This window comes from Mastigoproctus giganteus, chromosome 5, assembly GCF_048544385.1.
Source record: "Mastigoproctus giganteus isolate SK-2022 chromosome 5, ASM4854438v1, whole genome shotgun sequence".
Lineage (NCBI taxonomy): Eukaryota > Metazoa > Arthropoda > Arachnida > Uropygi > Thelyphonidae > Mastigoproctus > Mastigoproctus giganteus.
This window is the reverse complement of record NC_143579.1, coordinates 35,797,794-35,818,382: the sequence shown is the minus strand read 5'-3', so window position 1 is coordinate 35,818,382 and position 20,589 is coordinate 35,797,794. Positions and strand designations below refer to the sequence as shown.

Genomic DNA, 20,589 nt, shown 5'->3' with positions numbered 1-20,589 from the left:
CTTCTTCACCATGTTATTCTAAGGCAGTTTGTAGTACTTACTCTATTTCAATATCAAGGGTTTTAGTTACTTTCCAAACTACTTCCGTTTCTTTACCATGGTCACACAGAATTGTAAACAAATGTGGTCATATCTATGTTAATCAAGGGATGTGGGAGCCCCCATAATTTGTCTGGTTTATAGTCATTTATACCAATGTGAATTACTGAATTTTTATAATAATCTAAGAATTGATTAATTCAGTCATATATATAAATGCATTATCTGCGATTAAGTTTTGGTACATCATAACTTAATGAAATGATTCCTTGTAAAATTTAAACACTATGCTGCAATTGAAGTGACCTTTACTTTTTCTATACTTTTCAACATAATGTGGAAACAGCCAATAAATTATAGGTATGAAATATTTTAGTTATTCTGTACACTAAGTTCAAAATGATATTATTGAAGGTATGTGAAAATAATCAAAATGTAGTTGAATTTGTGGCAATTCAGAAAAGAAATATAAATAAAAAAAAAACCACATCCCTTAGACACATTTTTGTTATAAGGTAAAAGTTATTAGATTACCTTGCTAGCACACTTTTTACACTGTTTTGTAAACAGTTATTGAGTGATTTGTAGGATGAAGCAGATATTGCTTTTTTATTTATATATATCCTCAAATTTATTTCCAATGTCCAATTTCAAAAAGCAATGTGAAACCTTAAAACCTTGCTCGAAGGTACACTGCTGAAACATCATGCTCACCATAGCTTAGTCTTTTGGCATTTTTAAACACCTCATTAGCAGCAGCAGTAAGAGGTAGAGGCTGATTCAACTGGTCACCTATTCCAAGTGCTAAATGTAAGCCTTTCTGCATATGCTGTAGAGGCATATTTGTTGGGAATGTGCCTTCAATTATTGCTCTTCCTTTTTCTCTAATAGCTGGACAATTGAGTGCACCCAATTCTAGGACCTCCACCATATCTTTCAAAGAAAGGCCAGTTCTATCTGCTAGAGCCATTGCTTCTGCTAGACCAGCTAGCATAGTGCCAAGGATCGTGTTGATAACCAGATTCATTTTGCATCCACTGCCTATTTCACCCAGATAAAAAGCATGTGTTCCTATAGCCTGAAAACATGGACCACATTCATTAAAGAGTCATCTATCGCCTGCAGCTAGAATAATTAAAGTGCCATCTTCTGCTGCTTTTTTGGATCCACAAACTGGAGCTTCTAAGAAACGACCACCTCAAGACATAATAACCTCTGCTATGTCTTGTGAAGTTTCTGGATCTATTGACGTCATTTCTACATATCCTTTATTAGAACCTATTGACTGCAACACACCAGATAACCCAAACACCATCTCTTTAGCAGCAAATGGATCTGAAACACAACAAAATGTAATATCCGAAACTGCTACAACATCAGCTGGAGATTTTCCTCTTACTGCTCCCACTGATACAAAGTCTTGACACTTTGAAGGTGTTCGATTCCATACTGTCACATGATGACCAGAATTAATGAGATTTTTAACAATCCCTCGTCCCATAATTCCCAAAACCTAAGAAGCCAAATTTTAGGGCAGTAGATTTTATATTCACTTGTTTTTGCACATCTGTTACACGTTCTATCACTGGGGGTGGTATAACAGATCTTGGAACATACACTGGTCTCAGAATTGAAGTTGACTGCTTATTTGATGGTGTACTCGTATGAAATAATGGTGATCCAATAGGTTTTGAAGACAGATTTGGAAAGCTCAAGCTACTTAATGATGGTTAATATGAAGAGTTATTTAAAAATATGGATTCAATTCATTAACTTTTATGCCTGGGGTTGGAGGCTATCACTACATGGACAGTAATAATTATGGATTTTTAAAAACATTAAACTTACAACATTAAACAATAATTCTTCTTATTTTGCATGGTATTTTAACTTGAAGAGAATGATAAAAACTGACCAAAATCATCACACTCTTACAGTTAATAATTTATCTGGTCAAAAAAGTACTATTTTAATAACTGTGGGGATTTTAAAGTCAAAGCCCTTGTCCTTGGTATGCAATCAATTGATAAAAGAAAACTGTCAAAAATTCTCAGCACACTAAAAATACTCAAACAGACTTGGAAATTTGACAGAATTTGATCTGTAGATACGAAGAACATCAATAATTACCCTCTCGGCTTATCTAAAAGCATCTAGTATCTAGCAAGATTGCAAGAAGCATTCATTAGCATTTTTTCCATCTGTGTAAGAATTACAGTTAGACTTAACTTTCATCTATAAAAGAGTTGTTACAAACAAATTTTAAGTTCTGGTATCATTCAATTTCATAGATAATTTTGGACAACTTTATTATTATGATCAATGCACAATCAGTGGTCAAAAGCCATTTGGTGAAGTGTATGTTCAGAGCATTATTAAATCTCGAACTGTTTAAATGCATTTATGGACAGTAGAGACTATGTATAAGACTATGATTTTGTAATAACTGAGAGGAAAGTGGAGGAGAGATTGTTGAGGATAAACATAAAAAAGGCACCTGGGGTGGATGGGATCTATCCAGTTATATTAAAGGAGGCAGCAAAGGAAGTAAGCAAATCCCTAGCCATAATTATGAGAGCTTCTTTGGACTCAGGGGAGGTACCCATAGACTGGAGATGTGCAAATGTAACCCCAATTCACAAAGGAGGATCAAAGGCTGACACAAGTAATTATAGACCTGTTAGTTTAACTTCTGTTCCAGGTAAATTAATTGAGGCACTGGTTAAAGAAGCACTGCAGGATCATCTAGACAAGAATTCAGTTATAGCTCAGACGCAGCATCGTTTTGTTAAGGGCAGGTCTTGCCTGACCAATTTGATTGGATACTATGATGTAGTCACAAAAGAACTGGATGCAGGGAATAACTTTGATATTATATATTTGGATCTTAGAAAGGCTTTTGATACTGTTGCACATGGAAGACTGCTGCACAAATTGGAGCAGTGTGGCATTGGAGGCAAATTGCTGCTATGGATAAGGGGATGGTTGAGTGGCAGAAGACAGAGAGTGGTAATCAATGGACACTGCTCAACGTGGACTAATGTTATTAGTGGAGTTCCTCAGGGTTCAGTGTTGGGTCCGTTGTTGTTTTCGGTGTTTATGAATGATATTGATGATGGGATATCAAGTTTAATGTCCAAGTTTGCAGATGATACAAAGGTTGGCAGGGTTGTTAAGGACACTACTGACACTATGCTGCTGCAACAGGATCTGGAAAGGTTGAACAGATGGGCTGAGAGGTGGCAAATGAAGTTTAACATTGACAAATGTAAAGTACTACATATGGGAAACAGTAACCCCAGAGCAACGTATCAACTCTGCGGTACTACACTGACAGTGGTGGAGAATGAAATGGACCTGGGGGTAATTGTGCAGGCAGATATGAAGTTCTCTGAGCAGTGCAGACGAGCTGCAAGAGTAGCTCATGGTGTCTTGTCAATGATATACAGGAATTTTTCTAGCAGGGATAAGGAGGTGATTATTCCCTTGTATAAGGCAATGGTTAGGCCACATCTTGAGTACTCTATACAGGTCTGGAGGCCTCATTTCAAGAAGGATGTAGAGCTGCTGGAACGGGTACAGAGAAGGGCAACAAGATTAGTGAATGGAACAAAGGGTTGCTCTTACGAAGAAAGGCTTAAGTTTTGCAAATTACAGAGTCTGGAGACTAGGCACCGGCGAGGTGATCTGATAGAGGTGTATAAGGCTTTGAATGGTTTGAGCATGCTCAATGCCAATGGGATTCTTCATCTTGCTCAGAATATTCACCTCAGAGGGCATAAATTCAAATTGAGGAAGGACGGATGTCGGATAGATGTGCGGAAATTTGCCTTTGGCCAGCAGGTGGTTGGTTGGTGGAACCGACTTCCATCACTTGTTGTTGAAGTTGATAGCCTAAACAAATTTAAGGCTCAACTGGACAGGTATTTCGAACAAACGGAGGGGTGAAATGGGAGTGGTGTGTTTTTTTTTTTTTTTTTGGGTGATGCTGAATAAGCTTGCTTTCTTGCATCATATGCCTCTACTAATGCTAATAAGTTAAGTGCGAATGCATCATTAATACACAGCCAATTCTAAATTAGAAAATAAATATTTGCAAAGGCGGCATCGTTTTAAGTTATATCTCATATTGCGAATACCTTCACAACGAGTTGCCATGATATTGCACTACTTCGAATAAGTAATGCTTCACCAAAGGAGAAGACTAATGTTACTTATTCTCAGTGAATACAACCACCAAGACTGCACCGTTTCAAGTGATGCAATGATGGCAAAACAGTTATGAAGTATAACTCCACAATATGAGAGATGCCTTAATACACAGCCAAGTCTAAATTAGCAAAATTTTTGCAAAGGCGGCATCATTTTAAGTTATATCTCATATTGTGAATACCTTCACAACGAGTTGCCATGATATTGAACTACTTTGAATAAGTAATGCTTCACCGAAAGGAGAAGACTAATGTTACTTATTCTCAGTGAATACAACCACCAAGACTGCACCGTTTCAGGGCTATTTGGCCCTACTTCGGTCGGTGGGTGGGTGGGCACCCAAGTGATGTAAGGATGGAAAAACAGTTATGAAGTATAACTCCACAATATGAGAGATGCCTTAATACACAGCCAATTCTAAATTAGCAAAATTTAGAATTGGTGCATTCACACTTAACTTATACATAGTCTAGACCAACGGTGGGCAAATGTGGCTCTCAGAGCCGCATGCGGCTCTTCGTTGAGTTAAGTGCGGCTCGCATTGAAAATTTAAATCCATTTTTTTTTTATTAATTCAGAACTTCTTTCACTGAATGTTGTTAAATTAACTAAGTAACTAATATTTTGTTATATGGATTTTATGCTGTGTTTATTTTATTTTTTTTTATGTCTAGATATTTTTCTATTTTTATTTTGATTATAAATAAATCTGTGTGCATTTACACTGCTGGCGCCATCAGCGGACTTGTGCAACACTAAACCGGGAGTGGGTAGAAAATGCGACCAAACCTCCCATAACAGTTTCAATTTCAGACTTTGGAATTAAATTTATTTAAATTTTTTGATAACATGACCTCAGAAAATATCAAAACACGAACAAGAAAATAGAATCTTTCAAGAAGAATGGGTAGAGAATTTTGCTTTTATTGACAATAATGGAAAGTCATGTCTTATTTGTAAAGTTACAATTGCAAACTACAAAGTAAGCAATTTACGTTGACATTACGAAGTAAGTCATCGCCACTTTTCAACTCAATATCCACTGAATTCAAAATTGCGAACAGAGAAACTTAAGTCCTTGCAATCTGGTCTTCATAAGCAACAAGGACTCTTGTCTTCTTTTAGTTGTGAAGATGACAGAGCAAACAAAGCTAGTTTTTTGATAGCTTGGAATATTGCTCGTGCCAAACGTTCATATGGAGAAGGAGAATTTATTAAAAGAAACTTGGAAGAAGTGGTTAAAGTTTTGGATCCAGATAACACAAAACTGCATAAATTGATCACACAGGTTCCTAGGTTCCTATGTCACACCGTACAACTGAGCATTGTATTGGTGCAATTAGTAAAAATGTTGAAAATAGTTTGATGTGTGATTTAAAAAATTGTATAGCATTTAGTTTAGCTCTCAACGAGTCTATACAGACATTCAGGATGTTCCACAATTTGCCGTTTTTGTCCACTATGTTTCTGTAGATGTAAATATGAAGGAAGAAATGTTAGACCTAGTAGCTCTTATCGAAACAACTTGCGGTATCGATGTTAGAAACGCGCTTGAAGTAATGAACAGGTTTGAATTGCCTCGTGATAAACTTGTAAGTGTTGCGACTGATGGAGCGCCTGCAATGATAAGGAAAAACCAAGGTCTCATTAGTCTTTTAAACAACGATCCTAAAATTCCATGTTTCTTACCTCTTCACTGCATAATTCACCGTGAGCATCTCATAGCGAAGTACTTTAAATATGACAATGTGTGGAAGATGTTTTGCAGATTGTGAATTTAATTAGAACAAATGCCAAAACACATCATCAATTTAAGAACTTTTTAGAAGAGTTGCGGGTGAATGACGAAACAGATGAATTGCCCAGTGATTTATCCCTATGGTGTGTTGTAAGATGGCTGTCAACTTACAATGTTTTGAGCCGTTTTGTGGAACTCATAAATCCTATCATAACATTTACAAAAGAAAAAAGAAAAAAATACCCAGAATTAGAAAATGAAACTTGGCTTTCTGACTTAATGTTCCTTACAGACATTAGAGAACATTTGCAAACACTTAATTTGGCTTTACGAGTAAAGGAAAAAATTATTATTGATCTGTCACAAACTGTATTTAGTTTTTAAGCTAAACTTCGGTTTTTTGTGTACGATCTTAAGAACAAAATATTTAATAATTTTCCACGAGTAAAAGCAAATATAATTAATATTAAAGAAGAAAAGTTAGACGGATACAAAGAAAAATTGGAAGAATTGCAAGCAGATTTCAAACATAGGTTTGAAGATTTGAAAAGTTTGAAATCTACATTTGCATATTTTGTGAACCCATTTATTTGTGATATTATTGAAGATGGATTTCCAATTTCTGAAATAATACTTGTTGAAAAAGCAGCTGGGGAATTGGTGGCGCTGGTGGCACCAGCTGTATGCTAGCTAAATTAGTGCGCTCTTAAAAATTAATAAATAAAGAAGGTTTTCGGGAGTGTTGCTCAAAAAGAAGTTATATTTTAGATAAAATAAGTGTGGGTGAGTGATAGGTTACGATTTGAGACCTAAACGTGGTTTTATTTTTCGGACTGAACTTTTTAAAATGGTTATCATTGTTATGTTCGGACATAGGAAATTTCAAGGTCATTAAATTTTTAAGGAACTATAATCAGTCACTGGGAATTCTTAGTAGAATAGTTGTGCTACATGATAGCTTTGATGTAGAAGTTTTCAGGATACCAAATTGTATTTAAAAATACTCACGTTTTGCTGAGTTATACATTATTGGTATTTTCAAGGTCACAGTAATTTTACCGAGTCAGCCATTTGGATGTTTCCAGGAGATAAAACTACAGCAGTGCCACCTGCTTGGTCAGTGGTGACTAGAAATTCGGCATAAATTGCGTAAAATTATGACATCACGAGGCAGCTTCATCACTGAATAAGAGCTACTCCATTTATATGGCTGCGGCAGGTTTAGTAGTTTAATTTGTTAAACTACTAAAGCACCGAAAGATATATGCTCCCAGAAGGGCCTTCCATGACGGAAAGGTTTCAGTGGAGACGTCAGACGAAACCCGTTTCAAAAGGTCCACACACGACCTTTTCAACTAAATTGTGATCCAAGAAAGCAACGGGAAACTACTTGGATTATCCTTCCCTTGAAAACTTCAATGATAGCAAGCAAAATAAACCACGGCCCCGAGTCTCAGCGTCCCTTGAATGGGTCAGGGGTGCTAAGAATCTCCGAGCTTGCGTCGAAGAATTTTCTGAAACTAGCTACATGGAACGTTAGAAGCCTACTACAACCAGGAAAACTAGCCAATGCTTTACAAGAAATGGAACGCATTAACATCAACATACTTGGGCTAAGTGAAATCAAATGGCCTGGAACAAAGAAGTTTATATCAAACGACCACCACGTCTTCTGTTCCGGAGGAGAAGAGAACACCAAGCAGACGTACGGCGTCGCTTTCGTTGTCCACAAACAACTGGCCAACAAAGTCACCAGTTTCACCCCAATATCGGAACGAATCGCACTACTACAGCTAGCAGGCAACAAGATCAACCTGAATGTGCTCCAGGTCTACGCACCAACAGCGGACAAAGACGATCAAGAAATTGAATTGTTCTACGACAAGCTAAGCAACACTTTAAAGTCGCTGAAGAAGCACGACATGACGGTCATCCTCGGTGACTTTAATGCCAAAATCGGTCAAGGAAAGCTACAAAACATAGTCGGAGAACATGGCTTGGGGACACGGAATGAACGAGGCGACAGACTCGTCCAGTTCTGCCAAGAAGAAAAATTTAGCATTGCCAACACTTGGTTCAAACTACCACCTCGACGACTATACACCTGGACCTCACCACAAGACTGACAACAATATCGTCAGGAACCAAATTGACTACATCTTAATCAACATCAGATATAAGTCAAGTGTCCTCAAGGCAAAAACTTACCCCGGAGCTGACATATCATCAGACCATAACCCAGTAATAGCAACACTACGTCTCAAATTACGAGCAGTCAAACGCACAAGCACAACAAAAAGAATCGACCTGGAGAAACTGAAGAACACCGCCAACAGACGACAAGTACAGCTTCATCTCAACACTACAATCCGATCGATCGAAGCAGTAACAACAGACGTGCAAGCATTCGGGCGTTCACTCAAACAGTGCATCAATGAAACAGCAGAAACCCTGCTAGGACATCAGGCGTCGAAAAAGAAACAACGGTGGATGACCCAGCACATACTAGACCTAATGGATGAACGGAGAATATTCAAAAGCAACAACAACCGGGAAAAATACAAAGAAATACAACAAAAGATCAAACAGGAAATCCGGAAGGCAAAGGAAAAATGGATGGAAGATCAGTGTGCAGAAATCGAAGACCTAATCAAGAAAAATGACAACTATAACCTGCACAAGAAGCTTAAAGAAGCTGGAAACATCTACAAACCGGCTCCTATCCCAAGTTTATATACGGACAACAATCAACCTATACTAAGCAAACAAGCCAAACTCGACACCTGGAAGAGCTATATATACAATCTGTTCGGCACCAACAGAAAACCGGCAGAAATGCAACAACAAACACAGGAAGACAATCTCCACATATTAACATCTGAAGTGGAACATGCCATCCGAATAACAAAGCCAGGCAAGGCCTGTGGACCTGATCAGATTCATGTGGAACTGCTGAAACAACTAGACTACAGCAACATCCAACAACTAACGAAATGGTTCAATCAAATCTACAACAACAACGACATTCCATCCGAATGACTCCAATCCATCTTTGTGGCCCTACCAAAAAAGGCTACCAGCCGGAAATGCGAAGACTTCAGGCTGATCAGTCTAATGAGCCAGGTGCTAAAAGTCTTCCTCAAGGTGATTCAGCAAAGGATAAGATGTAAGTGCGAAAGTGCACTAGGAAACACACAGTTCGGATTCTGCAGGGGACTAGGCACCAGAGAAGCAATTTTCTGTTTACAAATATTGCTACAAAGGTGCTATGAACATCAAAAAGACGTGTATATATGTTTTATTAACTACGAGAAAGCCTTCGATTCAGTAGACCCCGACCGCCTAATTGACCGACTGAGAAAACTTGGGCTTGAAAACAATGATATCAACTTTATTACAACTCTCTACTGGAATCAAACAGCCCGACTTCGTTATGACAACTATCTGACAGACCACAATTCCAATAAAAAAAGGCGTCCGGCAAGGCTGTCCATTATCTCCCATTCTTTTTAACATCTATTCGGAAATGATCTTCGACCAAACACTGGCTGACAAGAACATCGGCATAAAAGTTAACGGACATTACATCAATAACTTAAGATATGACGATGACACAGCACTAATAGCGGATTCAGAACAAGATTTACAGACCATCTTGAACGAAGTGGACATAGAAAGCCAAGCATGGGGGCTACGAATCAACAAAAAGAAAACAAAGGTGATGAAGGTCACCAGGACTGCAAGCAAAATCACAATCAAACTAAACAACGAAAAATTAGAGCAAATACACCGCTTCAAGTATCTCGGAGTACTCATTGATGACCAGCTGAACCATGAGGCCGAAATCAAAAGCAGAATTGAACAAGCCAGGCAGGCATTCACCAAATGGAGAACCCTCCTCACCGACAGAAGCTTGAACATCATGCTCAAATTACGCACATTGAAATGCTACATCTGGCCAATACTGCTCTACGGTGTAGAAACCTGGACTCTAACATCAGCCACTACAAAAAAGCTCCAGGCCTTCGAAATGTGGCTCTACCGAAGAATGCTGAAAATTCCATGGACAGCCAAGATAACCAACGCACAGGTCCTGCAGGACATGCACACGGAACGGGACCTGCTCAAAACCATCATCAGCAGGAAATGCAAATACCTAGGTCACATCGCTAGGAACCAACAAAAATATCACCTACTACCACTCAACCTGGAGGGAAAGATCGAAGGCAAGAAACGCCCAGGCAGACCGAAAATGGCATGGCTAGATAACATCAACACCTGGCTTCACATGACAACAGCACAAATTCTACACGCAGCGCTAGACAGAGAACAATATCAAAACGAAGTCGCAAACGCCATTCGGCAGCATTAAAGAAGAAGAAGAGATGAAAGAGGATCAGGCATTGCAAATGCAGAACAAATCTACTTCTATAACTGAATTTTGGAAACTCATGTCAAAATCAAAATATCTACATTTAAAGAAAGCTGCTTACCGTCCAATTTCAATTTTTGGTACAACATATTTCTGTGAATCTTTGTACTCCACAATGAAGTTCGTGAAGTCGAAATATTGCTCACAGTTGAACAATCATCATCTCACTGAATTGCTGCGAATGGCTTTAACGAATTTTACGCCAAATTTCAAAGATTTGAGCAAAGGTCTTCGTTAAACTTTATACTTTTTATTAATGCATTTTTATTATATTTAATTTTTATTATTAAAATTTTGAAATAATTATTTTATATTTTCTTTCTCTTATTTATATTTTCTTATATATGTATATTTTACATAGCACTTAAGACTTGTGTAGAATATGTAATCATATAAATTAAATTAAATTAAATTTGAATTTGTGTATTTAAAACTAGGTAACTATGGTGTGGCTCTTTATAATATATGAAAAACCAGAATGCGGCTCTCATTGATCTCAGGCGTGCCCACCCCTGGTCTAGACTTTCTCACAGCCTGAGGCATTAGCCCTAAACGCATCATAGTCTTAATACATCATACACCATCAGGCATCTCTCATATTGTGGAGTTATACTTCATAACTGTTTTGCTATCATTGCATCACTTGGGTACCTACCCACCCATAGAAGAAAGCCCAAATAGCCCTGAAACAGCACCAGGGGGAGCCTTATGATGTCCGGAGTTTCCAAGAATAGGTAACAATAGCTTTCTTCAACGGGGAAGCGTTGCCTATTCGAGGAGTTTTGAGTTTTTGAGTGGTGTGAGTTGAAGGAGTTACTGTCCCTTTCCTTCTTCTACACCGTTTCTTTTCCTCTTCCACTCCTACTATTACTTTCCCTCTACCTTTTTGGTTTTCTAAGTCTAATAGGGACAAGTGGATAGTCGAGTTATTATCCCACACAAATACAAAATAGCCCTGAAACAGTACCGTCCGGATGGTGGTATACACTGAGAATTATTCTTCTCCTTTAGGTGAAACATTACTTATTCAAAGTAGTGCAATATCATGGCAACTCGTTGTGAAGGTATTCACAATATGAGATATAACTTAAATGATGCTGCCTTTGCAAATATTTTGCTAATTTAGAATTGGCTGTGTATTAATGCTGCATTCGCACTTAACTTATACATAGTCTAGACTTTCTCGCAGCCTGAGGCATTAGTCCTAAACACATCATGGACAGTAGAGAATGAAATAGAATACACACTAAGTAGCTTGCTAGGTGATGAGCTTCTTTGTCAACTTACAGTTGACAAAGAGGCTCATCGAAAGAGTTTTTTTATTTTATGAAAACCCCAAAAACGAGAAGTATTAGAACCTACAGTACTTAGTACCATGCATGGGCTAAAGGTTAGGAAGATAAAAGAAGATACTTGTTGACATTAGACTTGAATTTCTGTATATTGTAAATTTTAGGAAATACATATAAAGGAAGGTTGCCCCAGAAAACGGAAGCTGAATGAATAAATAAGGAAAAAGAAAAATTGGTTCTGCGAGTTTGAATTTGGACAGAAAAAGGATGTTGACTGATTGTGGTACATGTTCAGACTCGTTTGAAGGAGAGAGCGGGAATTATAAAAGCCAATTCAGAAGAACAGTGCTCATGAAACTATCCATAGAAAAGGTATGCAGCAGAAACAGAATGTCTATGAAGAGAGAGGAGAGACTGCTAGAGATGAATAATTAATTAACCTAATTGCCCTGTTTTGAATGGAATCTAGAAGCCCAAGAGAGGTTTTGGGGGCAACACCCCAGTGTAGAAACAATATTTTACTGGTAGGGCAGAGTGATTTGTACAGAGTGAACAGCTGTTTGGAAGAAAAGTAACACTGAGAGCAAAAAAGAAAACCAAGCTTTTTAGATGCAGAGGAAGCAATACTTGTAATATGCTTATGCCAAGAGAGATTAGAAGTCAGGGAAATCACTAATTGAGTACCACCAAAGATAAGCATAGAACCAGAACAGTGGCGTAGCTACCCTTTTTCGGGCCCAGAGGCAAAGAATACATTCGGGCCCCTACTTAATTAATGTAAATTGCAAAAACAGGAGTAAAAAATATAAACACGAGAAGATTAAAAAAAATTGAAACCATCATAATTCCTCCTCTGCCTCTGTAGACACTATAATAAATATAATGAATATATTTTTGAAGGTACTGTATAAATGATGCATTAAAAAATAAATATTGAATTTATATCAAACCCTATTTTTCATTATTGTAAAACAAAATCCAATAGCTTTAATTACAGATTAAGATCAACAGAAATACATACAAAATGATCGGTGAAAAAAATTTACTGTATATCTACGAAGTAAATAAAGCTAACTAGGTAGAAAGCAATCTTTATTCACATTAACAAAAATTCAAGCCTTAAGTAAATGAATAATATCTATAAATATTAAGATTTGAATTAAAATATGCATGAACATAAAACCTCAGTAACAATAATAAATATATACACAACATGTATTACATGCAGACATAAATGACAAAAAATACATAATAAAATATACAGAAACGTAAATAAACACCGCAGGAAAAAAATACACATACAGACATATAATAGTTTTGGAGTAATTTTAAAACAAATCATTGTAATAAGTAACCAATTGTATATGTTAAATCTAGTCTATATACACAAAAAAAGTTTTATAACAAATATTTTCAACTTTAATGAAAATTTTGTCTCCTAGCCTTTTTAGTCAAAAAAATATCTATAATTTCATTGAAATCGACAGAATTCGCTACACCGTTTTCTATGCTTAAGACAGACAAATCGCTAAGTCGATCTTGGTCTATTGTGTTCCTTATATATGTTTTAATTTGTTTTAATTTTGAAGAACTCCTTTCAGCACCAGCCACAGTAACCGGCAAGGTCAAGAATATAAAACATGCCATTATAACGTCTGTAACAAATGCAGATAACGACGTGTTTTTAATCAAAATAAGGTTGTACAAGTCCCGAATTGAATTAATTTTTGAAATTTCTTGTCCTAAAGATGATCATAAATTTAATAGCTGCTGTGGAAAGTAATTAGAAATATCTTTATTGTATTGGTTTTTAAATTCTACAGCCACTTGTTGTAGAGCTTCGTCGCTAAAAGATGAGTGTTTCTGGTTGCAAAATTTTAAAACTATCTACAACATTTTTTGTATTAAGAAATCTAGATTTTAATTGATGGTTTTTTTTTTTTTTTTTTTTTGATTTGGTAGTTGTTGGCGCATCGGCTTCTGTGGCCATATTGCACCTCCCAAGGTTTTTGCAGTACTTTTGATCCAAGCCCGAGGCGGGAATCGAACCCGCGACCTTTGGGTTGCCGGGCAGGTACTTTACCCACTCGGCTAGCCCGGTCGGCTTTAATTGATGTATCACAATGTCTATTGTTGCATAGTATATATCAACTTTAAACCGTCTGTCAGAAACTTGAAGTCGTACATCTTGAGCTAAATCTTCAAAAATTTTTTTAACTTTCCTATTGTATTTGTTACTAAAATTTAAATTTATTCCCCAAGATCTTGCTAAAGAAAACGCAAACCTTTTACTTTCTTCATAATTATCTCTTAGCAAAACCAAAGAATTTAAAGAAGTCTCTAAATAACACACTGAATCATTAAAGAAGTCTCTAAATGACACCGAGATCTAGATTTTTTTTGTTGCAGTAACTTTGAAGTTAAATTAATTGATTCCAATATTTTGTAATTTAATACCAAAAGGAAAACAAATTCTAACATTTCCATTTTTTTTGCAAGCCAATTGCCTGGCATATTTCGTCTTTTTTTTAAGACGCTAATATTATTTTTGCTAACTTTTTAGGACATCTGTAAATCAATAGCGCAATGCTAGTAAACAATCAAATCTTAATGACCAATGCGTTGGACACAATTTGTTTAGAGTAACTGCTGATATAGCACTATAATTTGCATCTACATTCTGTTTCAATAGATCCCATTGTACAATACTATCCGCAAAAAATGAGTAAATATTTTCAATTTATGTCATAAAATAAAGACACTTCAGCTACTTTTTTTAACAGCATCATTAAGTACTAAGTTTAAGTTATGTGCCATGCAATGAACATAGTAGGCATTTGGAACTTTTTGTAATATTCTTGATTGCACACCGCTATATGCCTCACTCATTGTTCTGTAAATCTAGCCCTTTGGATTCTATACAGTAAATAATGTCACTTTCAATTTTGCTAACTGATTGATCTTTTATACAATAAAATGCCAAAAATCGCTCATTTATAATGATTTCTGATGGTATATCATTTTCTGTTTTTACAGTAACATAATGAAATATTTGACTCATCTGATCAGTTTTTGTGACATCCAGGGTAGTGTCCATGATTACAGAGAAAAACAGCACAGACTTTATTTCATCAATAATAACATTTTTGACTTTCTCAGATAAAAGACAAATAAATTTCATTTTGAATAGTTGGACTCAAATATGTTGACCGGTAATTACGTTTTGAAATTAATTCCTTTAATATGGGATCATAGTTTGATAGAAGCTCAATTATAGACAAAAAAATTCCACTTTTTATATTTTTATCATTCAGATTTTCTCGGTGACCTCTGAATGCCATGCTGCAACTGCTTAATACCAATGTAACGTGAATAATGCGTTTCAAAACTTGTCTCCAGAAATTTTTTTCTTGGTTACTAAATCAGCATCAATTGTTTTATTTGTGCACCAAAGGTCGTATGTTATACAAGCAGAAATGTGAACAGGGGAAGCTTCGTGTCTTTTAATTTTATTAGATAAATTTTTCCAGTCAGATATGCCGTTTATCCAAGATTTTTTTAAATCTGCATTAGAGCGATCTACAAATAACCAACATGGTTCACAATACACAAAATCTGATTTTTGAGAATAACATAGCCATGTAACTTGTACTTTAAGACCTGCTTTTGTTGTTTTACTATAATAAAATGGCCTCGACCTATTATTTTGTACAGTAATCGGAAAGGGACCTTTAGGTTGGCATACGTTTGTCTGCATCAGAAATATTTTCTGAAAAATTTGAAGTCTGTCGGATACTGTTGCGAAATAACTGAGGGATCTAATCTTGAACCTTCGTAAACAAACGAGTTTGTTTCTGGACTTACTGCTTCATTTTCCATAACTTGATGGTCTTGATCATCATTTGTTCTTACCAGATCCAATGAAGCAGGGTGATTTTCACTCAATTCAGCTGATACATTACGTGGATTGGCTTGCGGTTGTCATTGGAAACAATTATCTATCTTCTGCATTTTGTTTAATTTTTCGGTGGTTTCCCTTACTTTTTTTTGTTTTTCTGCACCGCTAAGGTATTTATATACATGGCCAGACATCTGCAATTTATGGAGTAAAGTAAAAAAAGAACGATAACTGTAAAAGTATGCATGTTTTACCATAAAAGTTTCAGCCGTATTATTTTATTTTTAACGCTAAGAATAAAACACTTTATTTAAAATTCGGTAAACCCCCCCCCCACCGAACGAAACCACTACAAAAAATTATTTAACACCCAATAAATAAATAAATTAATTATTTAATTATTTAATAAAAAAATAATTAAATTTTTATTCTATAAATAAAAATGATTTAACAACCTCCCCATTAAAAAAAAAAAAAAAAAAAAAAACTAAAATTTTTACGATCACCCAATATCTCCCGGGGGAAGGCTTACCAAAAATTCAAATGAATAAAATAGATATTGTTATTTTTGTTATTGTTATTTTCACTGTAACACATACAGTGTTACAGTGAAACTAAGGTAAATAATTACTTTTCAATAATTATATTAATAATTATTGAAATAGTGTATCAAATTACACTGACTAAGTGGTCTTTAAATATTTAAATTATAGGGGAAAAAATGAACATTAGATTTTTTAAGTAGGTAAGTGAAACTTCACGTGTAAATTGATTAAAATGGCCGGGCACCAATGTAACTTAAATTTTAAGTGCTCCTTAAATTGACAATATTGTATTGAAACGGCAAATGAGTTATTAGTGTTTAGTCAAAATTTTGATGTGCAGTTTTTTGTTTAAGTCTAGCTTAAAATTAAGTCTCATTGGTGCAACTGGGTATAAAATAATAACTTTAAATAATAATAAAGTACCCTGTTAAGCGTGAGGTGTTTTGAAAACAGCTTCAAAAGGGTGAATAATAATAATTGAAATCATATAAGATAAGATTCAATAGCGTCACTTAAGCCTATTTGGTTTAAAGTGCAGCGTAGCTTGGTATAGGGTGCAAATTTGACAGCTTGTGATTGGTGCAGACAGAGACAGATGCAGACTGTGCTAATGTTTATATTTATATGTTAACATTGTTGACACTGATCAATCCAACTTACGTCCTTTGCTTACTGCACACGATTTATGGTTGTTGTTGTTTTTGGTTTTTAGGAGCATTAGCAACTAAGGCCATATTGCTCCGGGATATATGGTGGTCATTCCCTGACCTTTCCGCATCCTCCGTATTTGGTGGTGACGGGCTCGAACCGCGGTCTAATCCAGAAGCGTGTGCTACGCACTGCTGCTCCTGCCCACCTGGCTAACGATTTATGGTTATGATATATTGGTCTTCTTTCCTGAATACGAGTATCTGTTTACGTCCGCCCCCTAAGCTCTAATTTTTAACCCTAACTTGAAAGTTGTCCCCCCCCTGAAAAAAACTAATAATTTCTATAATTTCTACTCAATTTACAAAATTGAAACTTTCAATATACATAAACAGAAGTATATTCTTTGATTTCCTACCTTTAAATTGCAGCAAAAACTATTAATTCACTCAAGCTTGCGTCATTAGCATTACCAAGGTGATCCAAGGAGAAAATAAAAATGTAAGCAACTGTCTTGGAAAACTTTCTTCTGAAAGTTGAGCATCATTATTTGCGAACAATATTTTGCATTGTTGCTCTGTTACAACATTTTGCTTTTACTGCTTTTTGTAATTGTTGTATGAAAGAATTGCAACGAATTGTTTTTGAAAAACAAAAATATCGCATTTCCTTTCTTCAGTATGTATTGTATCTACTAACAAAAAATAAAGGATATTCATCTATTGGAAACCACAGTGGAAACGGAAGAAGGAAAAAAAAAAAACTGTCGTAAAACTGATCACCACAATGCGCATTTCATAAAAAAAAAGTTCGCTTTATTGTAATTGTTTTTAGAGGGCTAAATCAGAACAGCAGTTTCATGGATGTATATTTGATCTTCTTATGAAATTTCAAGAAAATATTTCTATTGATAGCTATATTATAAACTTTGAAAACTGATGTCCAAGGAACTTCGCATGCATCCCACCTGGTGTGCAAACGAAAAAAATATATATATGCTACGAATAACGGATTGTTTTCACAATCCGTTACTCGTAGTGACAGACTGGAAAACTGGAATTGTTATGAATACTTCAATATTTCCTTGATATGCATTTGATACAATCAAAAAATTTCAAGAGAAAAATTTAATTTTCATTATCACACACACACGCTGGAAAAATTCACCATAAAGTGTCATATGTTTGGATGCCTGAATTTCATTCTGAGCTGCAAATGTAATTTCACTTCTCTTGCACTGACAGAGTAGCTGTTTGCCAAATGAAAGAAAACAGGGTTCATTTTCCTGAAATTTCCAGTTCCTTTCATTCACTTGGGGAAAAAAAACTCCTTAGGGGAGGGAGTTTGCCCTTTCTAGTCCGACCTTAGGGGGGGAGAGAGAGAAATAAAAATACCCTTTCGGTGGGGGGACGGCCAGGAGGTTGTCAAAGCTCCAGAGCTCTAACTTTCATAAGAGATGCTGAAGTTCTAATAAGTTACTTTCATCATGGATGCGGAAGTTCTAATGTCTATTTCTTTATTGCATTCAGTTTCACAACAGATGCTAAAAGTTCTAATAAGTCAGCTTCATCCTAGCATTAGGCTGTGGCTCCCCAGACCAGGCCAACTCCTCTCTCACCCTATATGTTTTATTTATTTTTTCATCTATTTTATTTATTATTATTATTTTATTTATTTTTTTTTTTATTTATTTATTTTTTTTTTTTTGCTTGTGTTGTTGTTCTAGCAATCCATCCTGGATTGGGGCTTCTCTGGGCCAGAATAGTCCTTCTCTTTTCTCCTTTCCTCTCTTCATCTTATACAAGTTTTTCTTTCCTCCCTGGGAAACTTGTTCCCCAGGGAGGAAAGCAGTGATCAGTGCCCTCCTCCCTGGGGAAACTCGTTCCCCAGGGAGGAGGGCACTGATCACTGCTTCCAGGTAGCCAAAAGGCCAAAACACAACATCACACTACAGAATACACATAAGCTCAAAAACACAGTTTTCCTTTCCTGTCACTTTCTCCCATGTGGGACGAAATTTTTTTTTCTCTCTCTCTTGCCTTCCCTTTCGTCTGTCTTCATCCAGCATGGGATATTCCTATGTGCTATGTTTTTTTTGTTTTTTTTTTACATTTTACACAAAACACACTGGCCTTACCTTGACAGATTCTGTAAAAACTGAACAGAGCAATGAAGTAGAGATGAACTTTTGTTCTAGGAGCCGCCCATACAAAAACACAAAAATTAAAATAATAAAAAAAAATTAGCATTATAGTTCTAAGTCAGCTTCATCCTAGGATGCTGAAGTTCTAATATGGCTGATTTTGGTCTGGTGCAAATTTGAGAAAAAAATCCACTTTGCTTTACTATAATTGTTTCAGGGAACAATATTTAGCATTTTTACTTTCTAACAATATTTTACATTATTGCTCTGTTACAATGTTTTGCTTTGTTGCTTTACGTAATTGCTGTAGCCAACAATGTCGGTGTGCAGGACGTTTCATCACAGATGCTGAAGTTCTAATTAGTCAGTTCATCCTAGGATGTGGAAGTACTAATAAGTCCAATTCTGGTCTGGTGCGAATTTGAATGCAAATGACTACAGTTACTTTCTTTTGAGTGGCTGCATGTTTTCGTCTTGTACAGATGTTTTATTGTGGATACTTCCTTCCAGTAAAATCATTGTCCTTGAGGTTGTCACAGACTTTCTCCTTGCTTTATTGTACTAAAGTAATTTGTTATGTTGTGGGAAATGGTTTTTGCTCCTAATTGATGTAACACTCGAATTTTTGCAAAGTGGATCATCTGAACACAATGTAAATTAGAAGGACAGTAAAAGAGTTGATAACTGGTGCCATCGGTGGGCAGCATTTCGACAAACAAATTTTCTGTTTATACGCCAGGACGACCCCGGTCAGAGGAGATCCCAAAATAGTGAGAGAATACATGAAACTGCACTGTGTTTAGCAGTTACGGATTGATTGTGTGAAATTACACAATCTGCCAAAAACCACAGTAAAACAAGAGAAGTGATGGGAAGAAAATTATTTTTCAGTGGAGTTTTTCTTTTTATTACAGCTCAGAACAGCATATGACCGTGGATTTATTCAGCTTCTGTACTAAAACTGAATTTCTACCTTTGCAATGATGACATCAAAGGGTAACAAGCAGATATCTTCTAACAATACTTTTTGAGCAGCCGTTAGTTGCAATCTGTTAGTTTTGTATTGTTAGAAATCTTGCAGTATTGTGAAGAAGACGCATTTCAAGAAACAATCCAGTATTCATAGCGGATGATTTTTTTTCTTCTTTTGCACACCAGTTTTCGAAGTTTATAACGCAGCTATAAATATTAAATATTTTCTTGAAATTTCGTTAGAAGATCGAATATACATCCAAGGAAACTGCTGTTCCGATATTGTTTCCTAAAAACAATTACAATAAAGCAAACTTTTTTTTTTGATCAAATGGGCATTGCAGTGTTATCAGTTTTATACCAGTTTTTCCTATTTCCAGTGTGGCTTCCAGTAGATGAATTTACTTGATTTTCTGTTAAATACCTTTCCTATTTCTTTTCCACACACAAACACATAACTAAGGAGGTCACAAATTAATATGAAAACAATTAAATAAAATTAGTCAAAGACACCTAAACAGCCCAGGCCCGGAGGCAATTGCCTTGCCTGCCTACATGGTAGCTACACAACTGAACCAGAAGAATCATTTTTGCAAGATATACGACAGGACTGAGTTTTAGAAGGATTGAAATCAACCAATTACAGAAAACAGTTGGCAATCCATAAGTT

At 35.9% G+C, this 20,589-nt stretch overlaps 1 protein-coding gene and 1 pseudogene across 2 annotated transcripts in view; both read right to left on the bottom strand.

The window, feature by feature from the left end:
• LOC150085302 (ATP-dependent DNA/RNA helicase DHX36-like) overlaps positions 1-20,589 on the bottom strand; it is a 458,954-nt gene that overhangs the window by 301,944 nt on the left and 136,421 nt on the right. The window lies entirely within an intron of this gene.
• On the bottom strand, positions 670-14,810 carry LOC150085303 (uncharacterized; annotated as a pseudogene).